The sequence below is a fragment of the Anser anser genome (genome assembly GCF_964211835.1).
Source record: "Anser anser genome assembly, chromosome: 11".
Taxonomy (NCBI): domain Eukaryota; kingdom Metazoa; phylum Chordata; class Aves; order Anseriformes; family Anatidae; genus Anser; species Anser anser.
This window is the reverse complement of record NC_139732.1, coordinates 15,017,556-15,036,957: the sequence shown is the minus strand read 5'-3', so window position 1 is coordinate 15,036,957 and position 19,402 is coordinate 15,017,556. Positions and strand designations below refer to the sequence as shown.

At 42.4% G+C, this 19,402-nt stretch overlaps 1 protein-coding gene across 23 annotated transcripts in view; it reads right to left on the bottom strand.

The window, feature by feature from the left end:
* Positions 1-19,402, bottom strand: part of LOC310879827 (uncharacterized protein) — a 225,534-nt gene that overhangs the window by 58,935 nt on the left and 147,197 nt on the right. The gene's annotated exons all lie outside the window — the stretch shown is intronic.

Sequence of the window (19,402 nt, the reverse complement as noted above, 5' to 3'; positions counted from 1 at the left end):
CTACCCATCCTAAGTTATATATCCAGGTAAAAGGACCAGAAAACAAATTGCTACTTATGTTTACAGACACGGATCCTTAACATTCTTTTTGTGTGAAATGTTTTCAAGATTACATTGCTTATAGCAGAGACTGAACTGGAAAAGAGGACAAGTATTCACAAGCCCACCGTTATCTCAGCTGCAATGGCTAGCCAGATAATCAAAAACAACTGGGAAACGAGTGATGCAAAAGGAACAGGCCCCTGTACGCTGTCAAAGTAAGTCATGTTCTTTCCAAGGATTTTGTTTTCCTTATTCCCAAGCAGAGGTCCCAGTATGACTGCTGGGGGGTGGATACTGGGCCCCATTTTTGCACGGGATGTTTCCAGCCATGGTGGCAGCAGCCTTTTATTACTAATGCTGAAGCTCCCTTGCTGACTGTGAGGAGCAAACTGGTTTCAAATGGCATACGTCTGTCTTTCTGGCTCCACAGGATGCTACACTGGGTTCTCCTGCATATGTGCACACTGTGCAACCCTCTGCTAATTGCCACAAATAACAAGCACTCAAGCGTGACCATCTCGTGCATTCAGCTGTTCATCAGAAAGAGCCCCAAGAAAAAGGAACAGATCCAGAGAACAAAGAATGGGCTACGGGCCACAGGCAGCTCCAGACACTGCCAGGCAGGAGCTGGCCTCCCCTTCTTCTGGAGATACATTCAATCACGTGCTGTGCTGCCTTTGAGATCTCAAAAGCCACAGAGCAGAGCATAGGGACAGCATTTGGGGCAAAGGGGAGGCAGCAGGGCTGGGAACATCCAGGAAGGGCAGCGATGGAAGAGCAGCAACCAGCAACTTGCTTCTGACACACTCTCTGCTCTTTGTATCCCATCCGCTGGGCACAGTGAATTGATAAATTGCACTTAACACAAAGTCACGTTGGTTCCTGATGCACAGCTTTTTAAAGTTTGCACTCCCTGCTCAATCCCATCTTTTTTTTTTTGTTTGTTTCTTTGGATGCTTGCAATCTAGGGATGATTATGTCTGTACTCAGCTGGTTGCACTGGCACTTCCACACCACAGTATTGTTCCGGTAAACAGACAGTCTTAAATGACACAGCAAAAACAGAGCAGCCTCCTAACACTGCTTGCTAAACCCAACATTCTTTTTTTTTTTTCCTCCAGTGGAACCATCTGGAGGATCTGCCTACACAGAACTTCCTTGTCCTTACGGAGCTGTCCCTGCACACCACGAAGGTCGGACAGGCCGGGTACATCGCGGCAGGTCACTGGGCACTGACAGTGCCCGTTCAAACGGATGCTCACTCAGGGCAGTGCTCTGAATTAGAGAGCAACGTGTGTCTGTGAAAGCGGTCTCCTTGCCGCATTAACATATATTCTGTGTAAATCTCAGGGATACAGAGAATGGTACTGTAGCTGAGTGCGCACAAGCTGTTTGGGGTCTCTGAAGAGGTACTTATGCAAAACGCTGCAACACAAATTACACCTGGGTGCTTCAGCTCCCACGTACGTGCACTACAGCCATGACCAGGGGTGTCACATTTATTGAGCACATACCATTGGGCCAAAATGCCTTAGGTATGTCATAGGGAACTCAACTGCACATGTCTTTTGAGCCATCTAGATGTGCTTCAGCCAGGTCCACAAGTCCCAGTTATACACAACACATCTCAAAACTCGAGGCCAAGACTCCTGGCAGAGAACAAGGAGTGGCAGGCACAAGGAGATCAGGCAGAGGGCAGCCCAAGCGCCCATGGCTGCTGTCGGGCCCAGCAGTCCCAGTGGCACCAGCAGAAGTGCCTCCACTGCAGCCAACTCAGACCAAGGGATGATTAAAAGCATATGAGACCACAGTTTGGGGACCTGGAGAGAGCACAGGAAGCACAATTCAGCTGCAAATGCTCCAGTGGGCTTGTGTAACAAGCCTGCCAGCTCAAGCCTGAATACCAGTACATGAAGACATGCTCAGAGCAACCACGAGGCCTGCCACCTTGCTTGGCCGTGTTATGCTGCTGCCCAGTTCAGCTTTTCCTCCCTTCTGAAGCCACAAAATTCCTCCCTGTCTCCCCTTTCACTCTCCTTTGTTTCTCCCCACCAAGGTCTGTCAGGAGCTCTTTCCAGACATCACTCATTTCTTTCTGGAAAGATCAGCAGGTCCATCCACACACTTGCCTTCAGCAAACAGAAACTAGCTTTTCTCCTTTATTTTCTTGTATTAAACATTTTCCCACTTTGTCTAGGGACCTCAGGCAGGCATTAGTCACACAAGCACAGAGCGTTCCCAGATGCACCAGAAATCAATGGTGCAGCACAAGGTCTCCCTGCCCCCCACCAGCTGCGGCAGTGGCTCCTCACGCCCGCAGCGCCACGTGTGAGCCGCACCTGCCTGGCTTACCGATAACCCTCCAACTCCATATCCTCCCGAGGCATACGGCTGTGCTCCCCACCGCCCCACTGACTCTCCTGGCACACTGCAGAGAGCACCGAGCCTCGGCACCGCCTGCCTGCAAGGCTCAGCTGGTCTCTGAGGCACTGGCGCAGCTGCTCCGGCGCCTCCGCAGCAACACAGAAGCTGTGCCGTGGATTTGAGGGTCTCACACGCAAGCCCCAGAGGCACCTGGTGCTGCAGATCGATGGGTAAGAGCAGCTTCGTGTCTAATAGGAATATGGATTCTTCCTCGCAATGGATTTTCTCATCATGTTTGTGTTAGGGCACTAAGTAAAATAGACCAAGCTAGTTTCTTCTCTGTGCCACGGTCTCCAGATTGAGCTGTCCTAGAAAGCCATAGCAGAGGCAGTCAGCTTCAATGTGGTGGATCAGAAGTGCCAATTATGCCCATGTAAAGTTAACATGACAAGCTCCATCTCCAAGCAAAAAGGTATATAGGGGTGGCCTGCCTTCTGCAAATACTTCTCTCACTGAAGTATTTCAGTGTGCTATGTGTGTTTAATTTGTTTGCTTTACATCTGTCTCAGAACTCACCAAGGCAGCAGGTTGCACACCAGCAGTGGATGTGGCTGGGAAAAAAAAAAAAAAAAGAAAAAAAAAGAAGAGAAGAGAGAGAAAGAAAAAGAAAAGAAAAAGGGTTAACAAAGCAAAACAAGTTCAGAAGGGACACACTAGAGGATTGGAGACACGACCACAGCCCTGACCAAGCGCAGAGAAGAGTCATCCCAGGGCTGCCATGTTTGGTTGCTGAAAATAGCACATCCACAGTTTAAAAACCACTAAATATGATTTCTTCCTCTTCCTCCCATGGGAAGAAAAAAGGTGTCAGCAAAGAAAACCTGAGGCATTGAATCCAGTTGTACACACAGCTACTCTACTTTTAAACTTTTTAATTGAGACTTTCTCTTGTACACTCCTACAGTTAGATGAAGAGACCACTCCAAAAGGGCACCACATGGTTTAATTGACTGACCCAGGGCCAGCTGACCTTTAATCAGCCAATTGCTTGGCCAGCCAATGCTTTTTGCCATCAAAAAAGAGTGATAGTACTGAACTATATTTAGTCACACCGCATTCTCTCACCTATACGTTGCATTTGGCCACTGAAGGACAGAATAATGTACAGTCCCGACGCTACAAAATCCTCCAGCATATTTCCTCCCTGGGATGGAGAACTGCAGTGAATAGCAAAGAGGTTCTTATACAGAAGATATTCCCTATCTACAAAGCACACAAAAATCAGAAAGAAACAGAACTCTTTTTTTTTCCCCCTGAAAATGGTTTATAAGAATAGATTTATGAGAACAAACCCAAGTTTGCTCTAGAAGGGAATATTTCAACCAATGTTCAAGGTACTATTCACTTTGACTTAATAATTTAAGTGCATTCAGCTCTCTGCTTGAAATCAAAATAAAGAAAGAGTGTGAAATATGCTTAGAACTACTTGTGTTTCCCTTATTAACAGCATATTCTCCATGCCTTATTTATTCTTTCTGCTGGCATATCTGCTGCAGACTTTGAATCAAAGTAAAGCTACGTTCTTTTTATTGCCAATTTTGACTGGATCCCTGATAATAAACCATTAAAATGACAAGCAAATATATAAAACAAATGGAATCATTGATGCTTATGTATCACACTTCTTGAGTATAATAAGCACATCTCTCCCCTTTCTCTCTTGTCTTACATCTGAAGAGGATTTTTTATTTTTTAACCTAAGTCATAATTCAGAATTATCCTACTTAGGTATCAAATCATGTCTACCACTAGCTCTTTTTGGAGTTTAATACTACATTTCATACAAAATTAAGTGAAGGCAAAACCAGTGCTCATCTGTGTAAATGCTCGTACTATTTCCCTATTTATAGACTACTTTAAATTGCTCTCACCTTAATGAAATTTAACACAGTAAAGTATTTGCTGCAAGAAATTAAACGCCCAGGAACGTTTTCAATTTTCAATACAATTTATTGGTCAGTTCTATGGGATGCTTCTACATGGATCTGTGCTCATTTAGCTCTGTGGTAGACTTTATCTCAGCCTTGTAACATCCACAGCTTCCACACTCAGGGGCCCACACACAGGTTTGCTCCTTGCAAATTTTTGGCCACACGATTGAGATCACCGCCTCAAATCTCTTGCATCCAGGTAAGGGAAGCATTGCATTTAACAAGATTTTATTGGAAATTACCTGACTGGAGACAAAAGAGTCAGTTCCAAATGATCTCACATCCGATCTCACAGAACTAGCCTTGCTGCACCAACATGTGTCTATTCCTACCTACATGTCTGTGAGCTCTCCCACTTCTATCACTTTCATGAAATTCTTGGAGGGGCTGGATCTCAACTCAAGACCGTCAATATGCAAAGCCTAGGATAATTCATGATTCAGCAGCTGCTGTTCTTTGAGAACAGTCCGTGAGAATCCTCCTGATGTGGCAGATGACTTCAGGCACATGGGAAATGAGGGCTTTCCACAGAAGTATGCCTACTAATGCTGGTATCAAGCAATTACATTGGTCTTTAGGATAGAGTAGTGCACTGCAGGCACCTTACCAAGATGAGATTTTTTTTTTTATTGTTCTTAGAAACATCCTACAGGATGAGACCCAGATATGTAAGAAACAGATTTATTTAAAAACAAACAAAAAGCTACACCTTAAACAGGACTTTATGAGTTAAACAAGAAACTAAACTAATTTGGCCTGAAAATTCACAGTGTCTACCCTCATACTGCTCAAGAAGTGTGGGCCAATTTCAGCACCATAAATACATTCATACCAAGTAACTGTTCACTAGTTGGGGGGGGGTTCAAACGTAGGACCTAAACAGAGTAGGAAAGAGTACTGGACACACACACTTTGTAAAACAAACAGACCTGGTATAAATGTCATGCATTTGTTTTGCTCAAAGCAAAACTCACAGAAGTTAAATGACGTTCCTGATTTCTGAAATTTCTTTGCAGAAGGATTTTATTTCTAGAAGTTTCTAGTCATAATCTACAGCTTGTAATTTTGTTTATTTTTTTTTTTTTTTTTAAGTTTACTGTAGTTTGCAATCCCCACTTAAAATCCTGGAAACATTTGTTCCTCATTTCTGTGTGGTCATTTGGCAACCATCATAGTTATTTTTCTTGATAAAATAAACAAAACCACTCAACTAAATTCAACGCAAGCTGTCATTAGTCCAATGCACTACAGCAGCATAACTTCAGGGATGCTTTCCACTCAGCAGTAATAGCTGCTATTATAGCTGTAGGGGAAAAAACAAAAAAAAACCAACCACCTCTGACTAACGTATCAAAGCAGCTTCCCTAGTTCCATCCCACAATTCTCAACTCAAAATCAGGACTTGGTGGTCAGCAGTAGTCGTAAGGCTGGCACTGACGACTTCCAAATGATTGTTCTGCTTTTCAAATGTAAGCTTTTGTTTTTAACTGTATAAATCTGCCAGGGTTGAGGGATTTATAATTACACGAAGGCAGAATTAGTAAATGATTTATCAGTTCAAAGGGTACCTCAGAGTGGCTCTTTGCCACATTGTATTGCAGTGTGCCATTGACAAATCCAGAAGCCCTGCTGGGTGAAAGCCCAGTGACTCTGCCTGTGCACCACTGCAGTAGGCTGACGGGTGAAAACCAGGCAGAACTGACAACTATTTCCTGTTCACCAAATAAAACTATAAAAACAAGTTGGCATGTTTGAATCAAGAAAGTAACCCCATATAAAAAGTGAATTAAAATGTACCGTTCCAGAGTTCCAGAAGACACACGTGTATTACTGCTATTAATTAAAATCCTTCTGGGCCTAATCCTGCTGTCACTAAAACCAGTGGAAAGAAACCCTCCTTCCAACTTGTGTTAGGCAGTAAGGACCTGTGTGTTCGAGAGAAGTTAATTTAATAAATATTTTCAAGGAGCAAGCATATTACCTTCCATTTAACAAGCTTTGAGCTAAAGCCTACCTTCCTGTTTTACATCATTCATCTACAGGAAAGTCTTGTCAGCATTACCAGAACTTATTTCAGGAAACAACTGTATGTTATAATCCAAAATGGAGAGTTCATTATCTCAAAAAAAACACAGAGCCTACAGTCACACGTCTAGCTTCCTACAGCCAACAAGCCTGAGACACCCTGAAGGAATATTTAGGGTTCAATGTAAGGATATTGCAGGATGGTGGAGACAAAAAGCCTGAATTTTATTTTAAGTTCTGTTTTTAAATTTAAGTTCAGTTATGTTTTTAACAACAAATTCTGAGTTCCCATAAATTGGGATGCCCTTTATCTCATCTGCTTTTTCACTTCTGAACTTTCAGAGCTGCCATCCTCCAGCTCTTCCCCACAGCCATGGAAACAAACAGAAAGTTTCTGAAAAAGAAGCTGAAGTGTTCAACACACTCAGGGTTTCCTGCATTGTAGCAGACGGTTACAAACAGTCAGTAAAGCAGACATGAAAAGGAATTTAGAAAGAGGAAAAAGGCTCACTGCTGTTTCCATTCAAGGCAAAATCATGTTCTCCCACTCTCCTGAATGGACTGAAATCAATGTTCAGTTTGGTTATAACTTACAGAAGTGATCAAAAGTGGCCTCACTCCCTTCTTCGTGAAATCAATTCACCATGGACATGAACAGGATTGAGAGCAGCTTCCAAGTTTTCTGGTTTCATAACTCAAGATATAATTTAAAAGGACATCCCAAAATAAGGTATTTAAAATCTTTAAGCCAGTGTTAGTATTTCAAAGGAACTGACTCATGGTTTATGAAAGTTGGGGCTATGCAGTGTTGCTAATCGAGCTCATTGTGGCAAAATAAGGCAGCATATAGCTCTAATTAAATTACTGCAGTCTACGTGTGAATAATACCACTCGTTTGTCACCACCAGCCTGAGAATTCTCTACACAAAAGACCATTCTCTTCTCTTGTATATTTTACCACTTTCTAAGACTTCAGACTACTTCTCTATGGTGCTTTTTCCCTTCTAACAGAAAGCTTCTCTCCCTAAGCTGTAGGGGTGCCTTTGAAATTCACACATTGGAATTCATTCCCATTACAAACCTGCTGATCCAAACAAGCTTACAACAGCAAGACCCGTGTCCTATATTTGCTAACCTCCTCTCTATATACTTTCAGCTTCTTCCCACGTCCTCCATTCGCCTTGCTGATAACATGTGCTGTCTGGTTTGGTCTGGCTGCTGCCTTGCAGAAGGAACACAGATTGAATTCTGCCTGACTTCCCCCTCCAGGAGCTTTAATGCAGGTCTTCTTCCTCTAGCTGAGGATTTTCACCCAACTTGTGGGGACTTAACAACCCTGAAGCCTCTACGTCTCTGTCAGCTTCAGTGGAAAGGGGACACTGGATTCAGAAGCTATTAGCAGGGGACTGATGAAGATGCACAGGCGAGCAGACAGGCCTCCTGCATGAGCCTGGTTTCCAGAAGGAAAACAGGCTGAAAGTCCATCAGCACACAAAGTATGAAACAAATTAGTTGCAATAAAAATAATTCTTTGCCTCAAGCTGAATGAGAACAATGTGAAGGGGTCTCTGATTCCGTAACCCATGGGATTTTCAGCTCACCCAGGTGATTCAGGAGCCCTTTGCAAATGGCAGTGGGTGCTGCAGGGGGCCCTGCTGTACCTGCACGACCACACCGCGGCCTTCCCAGCTCAGCAGCTCGGGCATCGCTTCAGTCAGGAGGTCAAGCCACCACCAGCACGAGGCAGACCAGAGAAACTGAACATTACCCACACACTGTTAGATAAAATGGATTTGTCCTCCCAAAATCTAAGTTTGATACAGTATTTGAGCTTTTACTTTTCACTTATTTCAACATTCTACTTCATGAATGCTATAATATAAAAGGCAATTCAGCCTTAATTATAGTGGTTTAGCTGGGTTGCTATAATTTTCCTGTCCCTTAATTCTCCCCATGTTTATAGCTATCTAAGAGCTTAGGCTCTGGTAACTTTTTTATTCTTCATAATTGCTAAGCCTGAGAGGAGCAATAAGAGCTCCATGCTTAGCATTTCCTTCTGTAATCTACCAGCATACTGTGCCAAATATAAGCTACTTGAAATAAGTCACTGTGGGTAGCAACGTATATCCTTTAACTCACAGTGCACAAAGTATCTGATGTAGTTTTTCGAGGCACCCACATACCTATTCTTATTAAACCCTACCTCATAGCCAGTCAACATTGTAATACTGCTTCTACGGCAAAAGCGTTCTTCTATTTTTATCCTGTTGCTATCCTATGGTAAGATATTACAACTTTTTCCTACATTTTAACTTTGCTGGAGCAATTCACACCTGGAACCCACAGAAAGAGAATTAATGCACGGCACCACATTCACGGGAAGGGGCCCACCAGATCTGTGAAAGCAAAGGGCAGCAGCGGGAGGGAGCGTGAAAGAGTCGGATCCTTCTCCCAGCAGCTTCCCCTGCACAGACAGAGGATGCTCTCCCGCTGTGACATGACATCTTTCCTGCTAAACCAGCTCTGATGTTCTGTGAACAGAGCAGCATTTACAAAACAAGGTAAGTTAGGCCCTATGTGCGTGTCTGTGTAATCTCCACAGAACCTGCCATCCGAATGGCTGCATCCCACAGGAACAGCCCTTCTCATGCTGACTGACCGTTTTCATTTTCCTCCTGTCGTGTATAACTGCAATTTTCAAAATCTTTGCCCAGGGTTCTTTGCCGGGCTCCACTGCTTTACATGATCAGAGCTAAATTCCCTTAGAGTACCTCATTGTCTGTTCCAAGTTTGCCCAAGCTGCTTTTTTTCCTGAAAGATTCACATCTAAAGACACGTGGCTCGGTGCCTCACAAAACAACTCCACACCTAATACACAAGCTAGCAAGAAAGCACAGACTCGAAGTTTACAAAGGCTCCCTCAGCACGGCCCGACTCTCTGACAAACAGCTTGCTGCAGCTTCAGTTTACAGAGTTTATAATTGTTCTGGGAGGTGCATTACAGAGTAATCAAAATGATAACAATTCTCAAAAATTGCAGCGGGCTGTGTGGAAAGATTAAACAGCTTGGTCTTATTCTCACTGGGAAACAGGAGACTTAGCAAACACTGAATTAACATTTTTAATATTATGAAGGGGAATTAATAGCATGATAAATATTGGAGGGTGGAAATCAAGTAATAACCTATTGACAGCAGGTATTCTGCTGCTACCTGGAGGCTAAAGAAGGAAGAATTTTTCTTGTGAAATTTCAGCAGGGATCAGAGCATGCAAGCAAGATTCATACAAGCAAGCCTGCGTGTGGGGTGGAAGTGGTGGAATACATGCAGCCATGCAAAGTCTTCTCAACTGGCTACGCACCAGAAATTCAGGGACCCATTCTGGGGGATTTAGTGCTGGTGCCATTGAGCAGCAGGGGCAGGCTGCTGGGACTCCTGCTTGCATGCACCCAGTCACTCACAAACACCCACAAGAGCGGAGCGGGTGCTCTCAGTGATCCCAAACCCATTCATCCACCCAAAATGGTAATTCCCCTCTGGTGTACAACACATACAGTACAGCCTTTGTTTCTTTTGACTTGTAAGCAACGTAATTTCCAGGTAGTGTTGCTATCATGCTTAATTTAGATTTTTAAACATTCAAGAAACCTTGACGTGATTTGAATGATGGCTCTTAAAGCATTCTCCAAAGCTGCCTCCTAGCCTCTACACTAAGTATAAGAAATTGAGAGGAGGAAAAAGAAAGCAGTCAGTGCATCATTCACTTTCTTGTCAACTATTTAATCACAAGCCCACATTTTTTTTACACTAGAAGAGGCCTAAAAATAGCCTCGTATCATAACTAAATATTTTGAGTTAACACAAGCAGAGTAACTTTCAGAAACTTTCATCCTGAAAAAATCTGCAACTTCTTAGCACTGGGTCATGTAGGATTAATGCAACCCACAGCCAAGGCTGAATATATCAGCTAGCTTTAAGTCTCCAAGCTCAGGTATTGCTAGTTTAATACCTGTAGTCGTTTGCATGGCTTGCCTGCTGGAATATCCATTCAGCTTCTTAAGTAGCTTTTGTCACAGTCTCCCAGCTCCTGAAGGCCCTTTGCTACCAGTATCTGCGTTGGGAAGCTGGAGCTAGTTTGGCAGGCAGAAGCAGAGGAGAAGGAAAACACAAGCTACGGGTATGTAAAAACAACTCTTTGTTTGATGTCCAAGTCCGAAAACACTGATTTTTCTACAGCAAAATAACAGAAATTTGTATTTCAGAGTACATCGAGCTATAGCTGAATGTAGAGCATCTGCACAGAAGGGCCAAATCCTATTATCAAACACTGTTTCTGTATGGCTCTGAAGCAAAGCTGGCACACGAGGAAGCCAGCACCACGCTCTCTTCACGTCTTCCACAAACATACCACTCACAGCACAACATTGTAAACTGAGAAATCCAGCTCCAACTGTGATGGCATTTTATTAACCTTTTTTTATTTATTTATGCAAAAATTGATGTCATTTCAGCACTTATTTCCTGGTTTTGAGGTAATTCACTTGAGCTTCGTAATGCAGAAGTGACAAGATGTGGGAAGAAAGGTTAAAAAAGCCAACAGACCCTGTTCTGGAGTACAATTAGCATAGTACTTTACTTTCACAGGGCAGTTCTGGCTTAGTAAACATAATGATAGCCTTACCCTGAGGTTAAAATGACAGGACGTTCATTTTTATTACTAACGTACCTTGACAAAGGTTCCAAGATCACAGACAGACTGTCTGCCTAATTGTAAAATAATACTTTCTTCTCCACTTTTAATTACATGAAATAGCTTTTATATATTATTAATAACATTCCCCACCATTAGAGCAAAACTTGATTAAAGGCATCATTACGCACAAACACAGAGAAGGTTTGTATAACACAAACAAGAATGAGTTGGGGTTTTGGATTGCGAACAGGCAACAAAACTAAGAAAACGTGCTCACTTCAAATCCAGCCAAGCTCCAGCAGTTTGAAGCCAAACTCGGTTCCCTGCAAGAGGCTGCCATCCCCAAGAGGCACTTCCCTTGACTTGAAAGGCCTGCCATGGAAATGAAAAGAGACATTCCCCGCTCACCAAATTTCTCTTCTGAGAATGAATCGCCACAGAATTTCTAACGCTTTCCACAGAAGAAACTTTGTGATCCCAAATCTGATCCAGAGTCCCCCAAACCTCTCTCCGTTCATTTCAGGGATTCTGGAGGAGTCTGTAGATGCAGCCGCTTTAGCCACAGCTGATGGCTGGCATCCCCAGACATCCCGTGGTTAGTTTCCCCTTCATATATCACACTTGTCATCCAAAAGAAATACACTGGAACAACACAAAACATTTATAATTAGCAGTTTATACAACCCTGGCTAAGAAATGCAAGTAACATCCTCCTGCTACTCTCGATATTGTTATCACATCAATAAAACAAAAATCCGCAATGTATTCTTTGACTTATTTCTTTCAAGTTTGACGTGTCTGCTCCCCAAGAAAATTTGCTGCATTTGGAGGTTTGAAGAAGTGATCCAACATATAATTCCATCCATCTTCCATGACTCATATTTGACAGTTTTGGCCTGGCCTTAGCACTCAGTGAGCCATTTCTATAGACGATTAGCTCTCTGCTGAAAAATACTTTGCAACATTGTGATTGTATTTAATAGAGGAATACACGACCAAAAAAATTAATTTACAATAGATAATTTTTATGGATGCATTAAAAAAAATTTGCTTTCCACGTGAAGGATTCGGATTCTTTGCTAAAAAATGAACAAATAGCAGCCATTTCATAATACCCCAAACCAGTGAATACAACTGCTCACCAACACCAGCCTGTTACAATCACCTGTTCCAAGACTACATGCAAACAAGCTACAGACTTTCACCATATTTAATGTGGCAATTACACTTATTTTTTCTAGTTTTTTTTTGCCGTGTACTTGAAGGGCAGCTACATCCACTCTGTAGAGTAACATCAGTCAGCCTAGCAGCACAGCAGACCATGGATCATGTAACTAACTCACTGTAATCCAAAACTGGACCACTCAGACACTTATCATTAGGCATTTAACCTGCATTGTTAAACTACACCTAAAACAGTAAGAATCCCACAGCAAAGTTCTTGGTAGTAGCTAAAACAGCGTTTTTACTAGTGTGGAAATGGGAGTGGATGAATACGTCTGGAAGGAAAGGTCAACTAGAAATGATGGCATGATTTTCTTTTAAAGATGACTTGCCCCCTTGTGTAGGGACCCCGTGATGTTTGCAGACCCATCAGGCTGCAGAAATGAACAGTGCATCTTCTCCAGAAAGCCAGTGGATTTTCTTCTTCACAAAAATCACCCTGGAATCAGACCACAGCCAGACAAGCTGCGGTTTCTCCAGACCTAAGAGACTCAAGACCTGAGCTGTGTGCAGTCTGACTCTACAATTTCCAGCATTAGATTTATGTCTGGTGGAAAGATGTGCATTATTTTGGAAGCACACTGAGCCTTTCAAAGCACAACCCCAACACACAGACAGGGGGAAAGAGCTCTTCAAAAATAAGCTTGTTGCTCAACATGGTCTTTTGCAGGACTTTGACTTGTTTTTGTTCATTCAAATTTCTAAGTGAAAGCTGGAAGACACAAATGGAAGAGGGATGTGACTGGCAGCTACAGCTTCAATTTGTACAAGAAGTCCCTCTGGGAAACGTCCTTATTTTGTCTCTGCCTCACCTCCCAGTAACACAATCGTGATGGTTACACTTGTCCTCTTGTGTACCCATCCTCACACTGGAAATTACAACTAAATTATAAAACAGCTTGTCCCACTCTTGAAAACAAAATTCCGAGTCCACTCCACTACAACTAATTAATTTTCTTAAAACCGCATCCCAGAGTGATCAAATGAGACATGAGCTCTTTCATGAGAAGAAAATCCCACTGGAGTTCCTCAACATCAAAAGTAACAAACACCAGTGTTTCAACATTTGCATCACCATGTTTGAACCCCCATGTTTGAATATGTAAACAGACATTTGCATGTAAGGATTATGTATTATTAATATTGATTAATATTATTATTCAAAGGTGGTAGTCCGCCTACGCTGTGTGAGGTTTGTTTGTATGCATGCAAAACCGGCTCGTGAAAGGAAACAAAAGTAGATTGATAATGGTTAAGTTCATTACGAGAAGATAACACAGGAGCACATTAAAATGGAAACAAAAAACCCCGTTCCACCTCTCGGCACCTACCGCTCACAATGGCCGCACTGTGAAGCGTTTCAGCATAGCACTTCCTCTGTGTGCCCAGGCCTGGGAACCCTTTTGCACATTTTCATATAGTTCGTATTAAATATGGGAACTTCGGCTTCTCTCGTGAGACACAGTTCTGCAGCTATTTTCCCTAAATAATAGCCATCTGTTCTGAATGACCTCCCCAAACAACTCGCTCTGTTAATGGCAACTTTGCTACAGTTAATACACCAGTTGGGATTACTCCAGCCAACTTTCCATGGGCCTCTATTGTTATGAAAAGCTATTATCAGGCAATTAAATGACAGCAAGAATGTAATAAAGTACAACAGTTTTACTTGTATCATTATCCTGGGTGCTGATGTTAATGAAAGGCTATCACACCCTAGACTGTAATTCCTAGATACTGTCATACAGGAGAATAACTCCCGTCAGCAGCTATTTCCAACCTTAATGGTTTGAGCAATTACAATCCTTGCCGAAACCCTTCCCCAGTATTTTGCCCCAAATTAAATGAAGGACAGCTCTGAGATTATCTTCAGGGCTTGCTGCTGAAGGCCAGATGTAAACCTGAGGCTAATCCTACCCAAAGTTCAGCCCTTTTTTGGAGGCACTTGTCTGTTTTACCGTCAGACAGGCGAGCCTCACTGATGCGCGTTCACAATCACTTGTCCTCTGCGTAAATGAAACCATAAAGCAGCTTCCCAAATTCTCTGTTCTGTACTTGTCTCAGTAGAAAATAATGAAGTTGAATTGCCCGTGCAATCCTGTTAGTATCCCTCTGGCAGGTTGAATTTTCACATAACACCTTTCCTTTTCTTTTCTCATTTCTAGAAATGAGCATAAACTTAAATAAACCTCTCTAAGAAACAAGAGGCACATAATTGCCACAGACACCACAAGCTGTCTAGAACATTTCATCTTTCTAAATTATCCTGGGTCTGAAATTTATACAATCAGCATTTTGTATTTCTGATATATAACGTAGCAGTAGGTCTAAAACAAGTTCTTTTTTTCCCACCGTGAAAATAATCTCAAAATTTATGATGACATGAAATAGTACTTTCTCTATCACTGAGACGATCCAACTGCAGTCAGACTGGTTGGCATAGATTCAGCTAATATGCATTTATAGTTCTCCTTCCTTGACAGAAGGCAGTATATTTACCAGCCTATATGTGCAGTTAGGCTAAAGTGTTGTTTTTCACTGGGACTCATAACCTCCACTCTCTGGAATATTTATTTTCTTCCTAAGATGCAATAGGGGAACTTTATGCAACTTACTATATCACTTCTACATCAATACTACATACGGGCTCCTTCCAGAGAGCTGATCAAAACAACTACACGGAAAAGCTTCCCAGTATAGCTTACCAGATGAGAGAGAAAGAGAGAGAACATAAATGAACTAAAAAAGCATTTTTAGATTGTTTTATAATTCAGGTGGTCTTTCAGCGACAACAGTAATAAGACTAAAGCGTTTGATTCAATCTAGTTACACAGGCAATGTGCAAATGGTTGTCCCAAGAGGCACCCTTTAGCGAAGTATTTTTTCGAATTCAATGAGAAACCCAGGATTCAGTTACACCACCTCTTAGAGGAGATGCAATTAGTTAAGTTGCACTTCTCACAAGGAGCCACAGCAGCTGCCAAGGAAGATGGACAGACTGGATCATTATTCCCAGCCCACTCCCTTTGCCATCCTGTTACGCAGGGACACAGGCAGAATCTCTTTTCTTGCTTTTGGGTATATAATTCAAGCCAGAAATGGGAAAGTCTAATGTGATACCTTACTCCTTTTTTCTATCCCACTATGCTTCATATAAAATATGAAGTTGTCTTTAAAAATTGTAATAAAGGACAAGAGAACGTTGTATGATAGAGAAATCCTCCCTGTATATTTCTTTCTAGTGAGAAAAAGAAACAGGAAAATAACATTAATATAAGAATACAGACAGAACTCTTTCTGGGAAGAACATTGATAATGATGCAGAAAAGTGGAGTTTCATTCTATAAAATGACTTGCACTAGTATGAGGAAGACCTAAGCATCACTCATGCTGCTTAGAGAGAAGGCATGCATTTCCCAGCTGCCTTATGAATGACAATTTCATCTCTTCCAACTCTCTGCATTGTCAACCAAAAGAAATATGGTGGAGATTTGTGTAACAGCCAAACAACTGACATTTGCTTTTGGTAGCCCCTCTGAAGCTGTGCACCTTGAAAACCAATATTTTTTACTAATACCCGTTCTGTTCCTCATCGTAACAATTGTTTGGATCTCTTTTTGAGACCTGGCTTACTGAAAATATCCTGCTAGAATGGCTGTGTCCTTCATACCTACAGTGTAATATTACGTGATTCTCCTGTTGACACTAGAGATATATCCAAACACATGGGTATTTCCCAAAGATGCCAAGAGAGTGTTTCAGGCTTAGGAGAGTTACTGCAATAAGCTTTGTCTGCATACGTTGTAATGGACAACTGCTAAAAAGGTCCACAAGGTCAAATAGATTCAGTACATCGTGCTTCTGAAACGCCAAGGTTGTGGTTTCCCCCCACCTTGTGTGTGTTACGGGTGGGCAACATGCTGGAGTAGATCTGGATACCGGGGTTAATTTAAAAAAAAAACCATGAGGAGATTACAGCTTTTACCCTACTTGATTCTCTCACTCACCTTCTTGTTCTTTCCCCCCACCAGTACCACGTTCACCAGGTCTCAACTTCGCTCTGCAGCAGGGAGGTCAGGCAGGGCTACAGGGCTCTGGCGGTGCAGCTGCTCCCAGCTGCCTGCCCCGGGTCTGTCCGGCCACTGGGCAGTCCCCACCATTGCCCCCCACCCCCCACTTATCTCCAATTTCCAGGATCTCACTCACTTCCAAGACCCTTCCTCCTGCCAGAATCATCACTTTCTCACGTCTTCCTTTGGCAACCCTTCTTTTTAACAGACACTCTTCTTTCCAGAACCCGCACGCCTCAGTTCTCCCAGCCTGAATAGTCCATGTGCAAAAGCCCAGTGCTGGTTCATGGCTCCTCATTAACTGGAGGATTTGGAAAGTGCCACTTGTTTAGTCTACACATTATCCAAATTTACAGTCAGCCTGTACCAGGCTTCTGCCTGAGTTCAAAATCCAGTTTGGGACATTTATACACATGCACACATACACACGGTTACAGGTCACCTGTTAGCACTCACAACTTTGTCCATCTACAACATTCTGGGATGAATTCAGTAAAATTCCATTTATGATACACAGCACAAATTACTGACTGTCCGGAATTCTGCAGTTAAGGTGCAAACCCTTGATGAAACCTAAAGGCCAAACAAAGCCTGCAGAACCACTGAGACATAGCAAGGGCTTCTCTCAGTATGCTTATGTTTACTACAGGCAGAACTGCAGGCACATGTGTTCACTTGAATACAGTTTCCAACCCCATGGTAATCAAGACATTTGTATTTTGGGGGCGCTGTGCACCCTTGATACAAGTCGCACAAGGGGTGAAGGGTAATGCCTGGCCTTTTCCTTTGATGCTGAATTTCCATTGGAAGTGACAGCCCCCACCAAAGGGAAGAGACGAGGGGGAAACAGTTCAGACAAATACATAAACTAGGTGCTTAAAAAGGTGGAACCATATGCTCACAACGCAGAAAAAGAGGACTAGCTTCTGCTCTCCCTTGCACCAGCACAGAACCTGAATTGCCCACGGGAACTCAGCAGAGCTGACCCTACATGAATAATGAGTTGTAAAATCAAGCCTTGAATAGCAAATCATATGCTTCCTGATAGCATCCATTTCATCATACTGCTGCCTTACCTGTCCTTACCTACACTAACTCGCCTTAGAATAAGAGTGGTTAAGATTAGTATACCTCTGATAACCATCAAATAATAGATAAACTGCTCATCTGCTACATAAAAACCTACATGTTGCCTTATAATTAGGCTCTGAGATGAACGGAAAAAGCTTTGTAAATAAGACTTTTTTTTTTTTTTTTGAAATTCTACCAAGCTTTGGGAAATAGCATTTGAGGCATCTACTTGCCTTTTCACCTACAAAGACCGAGAACAGGCACTGTTAGTTTTTTTCTTCCCCCCTACTGAGTGTTAGTCAGGCAAGCTTATTGCCTGCACACATCATTTGACATCCTGAACACCGAATGAGTGCTCCACTGGCAGTGAAGAAAGATAAAAACGTTCCCAACATTTGTCAGATTCCCTGATTGGTTCTCGATGAGCTGTTTGGCATGGAAACATGTGTAGGAATGGAGCTCTGCAGAACAGAGTGCAGGAAAAAGCTCTTGCAACAAAGCATCATCTGTTTAGAGGTGAACACTGAGTTCAGAGACCAAGAGAGGCAAATGCATCACAATGATGCATTTTGATAATGCTTTTATGTAAATAAAGAGGAACTTAATTGTTAAGTCCCAGTTAAGTATGTGTTCACTACTTTGCTAAAATCCATTTATTTTCAAGAAAGCACACGAAAGCAGATGCTTAGCTTCAAAACGGATGCAGCTGCAGTATGCACCTCAAGTTCAGCATAGAGCAGAGTGCAATGCCGAATAAGGACAAACCTGAAGAGCTGGCCTACCTTCAGGCTCCGGCACCTACCCCTTTATATCCACAGTAGGCACACAGTCAGCTTGGCTGGAATTTTACACCCAAAATGATGGTGGAACACTTGAAATCTACAGCAGCAAAAAAAAGTCAAACCAAAAGAGAGTTGAATTACCCAAGAAAACTGTAAAGAATGCCATGCTTAATTTGACTCAGATTTGATTGAAATTCACCATCATTTGTTGAAAGGTTTGTAACCTTTCAGACACCTAGAATTTCACTCTCACGCTGCAGAGCAGGGTACATGAGCCACTTTTCATGGAGTAAATTTCATATAGAACGTTCCTCACAAACTTAAGAGCCTCAGAAGTTACATAATACTTGCATATAATTTACATATTAGCAAACTCTCATGTTTGTTTAAAAAAAAACAAAGGTACCCCACAATGTCTACTGATAACCAGCTGATATAAAACTCTAAAATATTGCGTGTAAGTACACAAGTCTTAATTTCTGAAGCCACTCATAAGACCAACACGCACAGCTATGCTTAACTAACATACATACAACTATTTCACTAAATAGATTATCATGTAGTATAAAAATCATACAGTTGGTTTTGCCTTGACTTCAGCAGGGCTAACATGCTTATTGTATGTGCCGCACCTTGTGTCCTGTAATATCTAAAAATAATATTTAATAATATAAAAACAGTATTTAATACTAAACATGTTTAGTAGTTGCTCTGCTGTTACTGACGATGAACTAAATCATTTCAAACACTCGGAGCTGAGCTTTGCCACCTAAGCACCACATGTCCCACCATCACACGCCTGCACGGACACTCACAGCGTTACCTCCCAGGCCGAGCACCTCCACTGTGCGTGGCCGGCCCGAAGAACATCAGCACCCCACCTGGCTGAGCGAACGCCCTGCCCCAGCTCCTCCCAGCTCCAACACAAGCGAGGCGGAGTTCTGCCCTCCAAGATTAAATTCCTTATCTTTGCAACTAGATGTTTACTTGGAACTTCAGGTTTATGTATTTATTAGTTCAGGTTTCTGTATTTATTAACAATACATCCATGTAAATCACTGCACAATAAATAACCCAAAAGCAGTGACCAGCAGCCTCTGCAGGTACTGGGAAGATCAAACACACACACAGCAGAAAAACT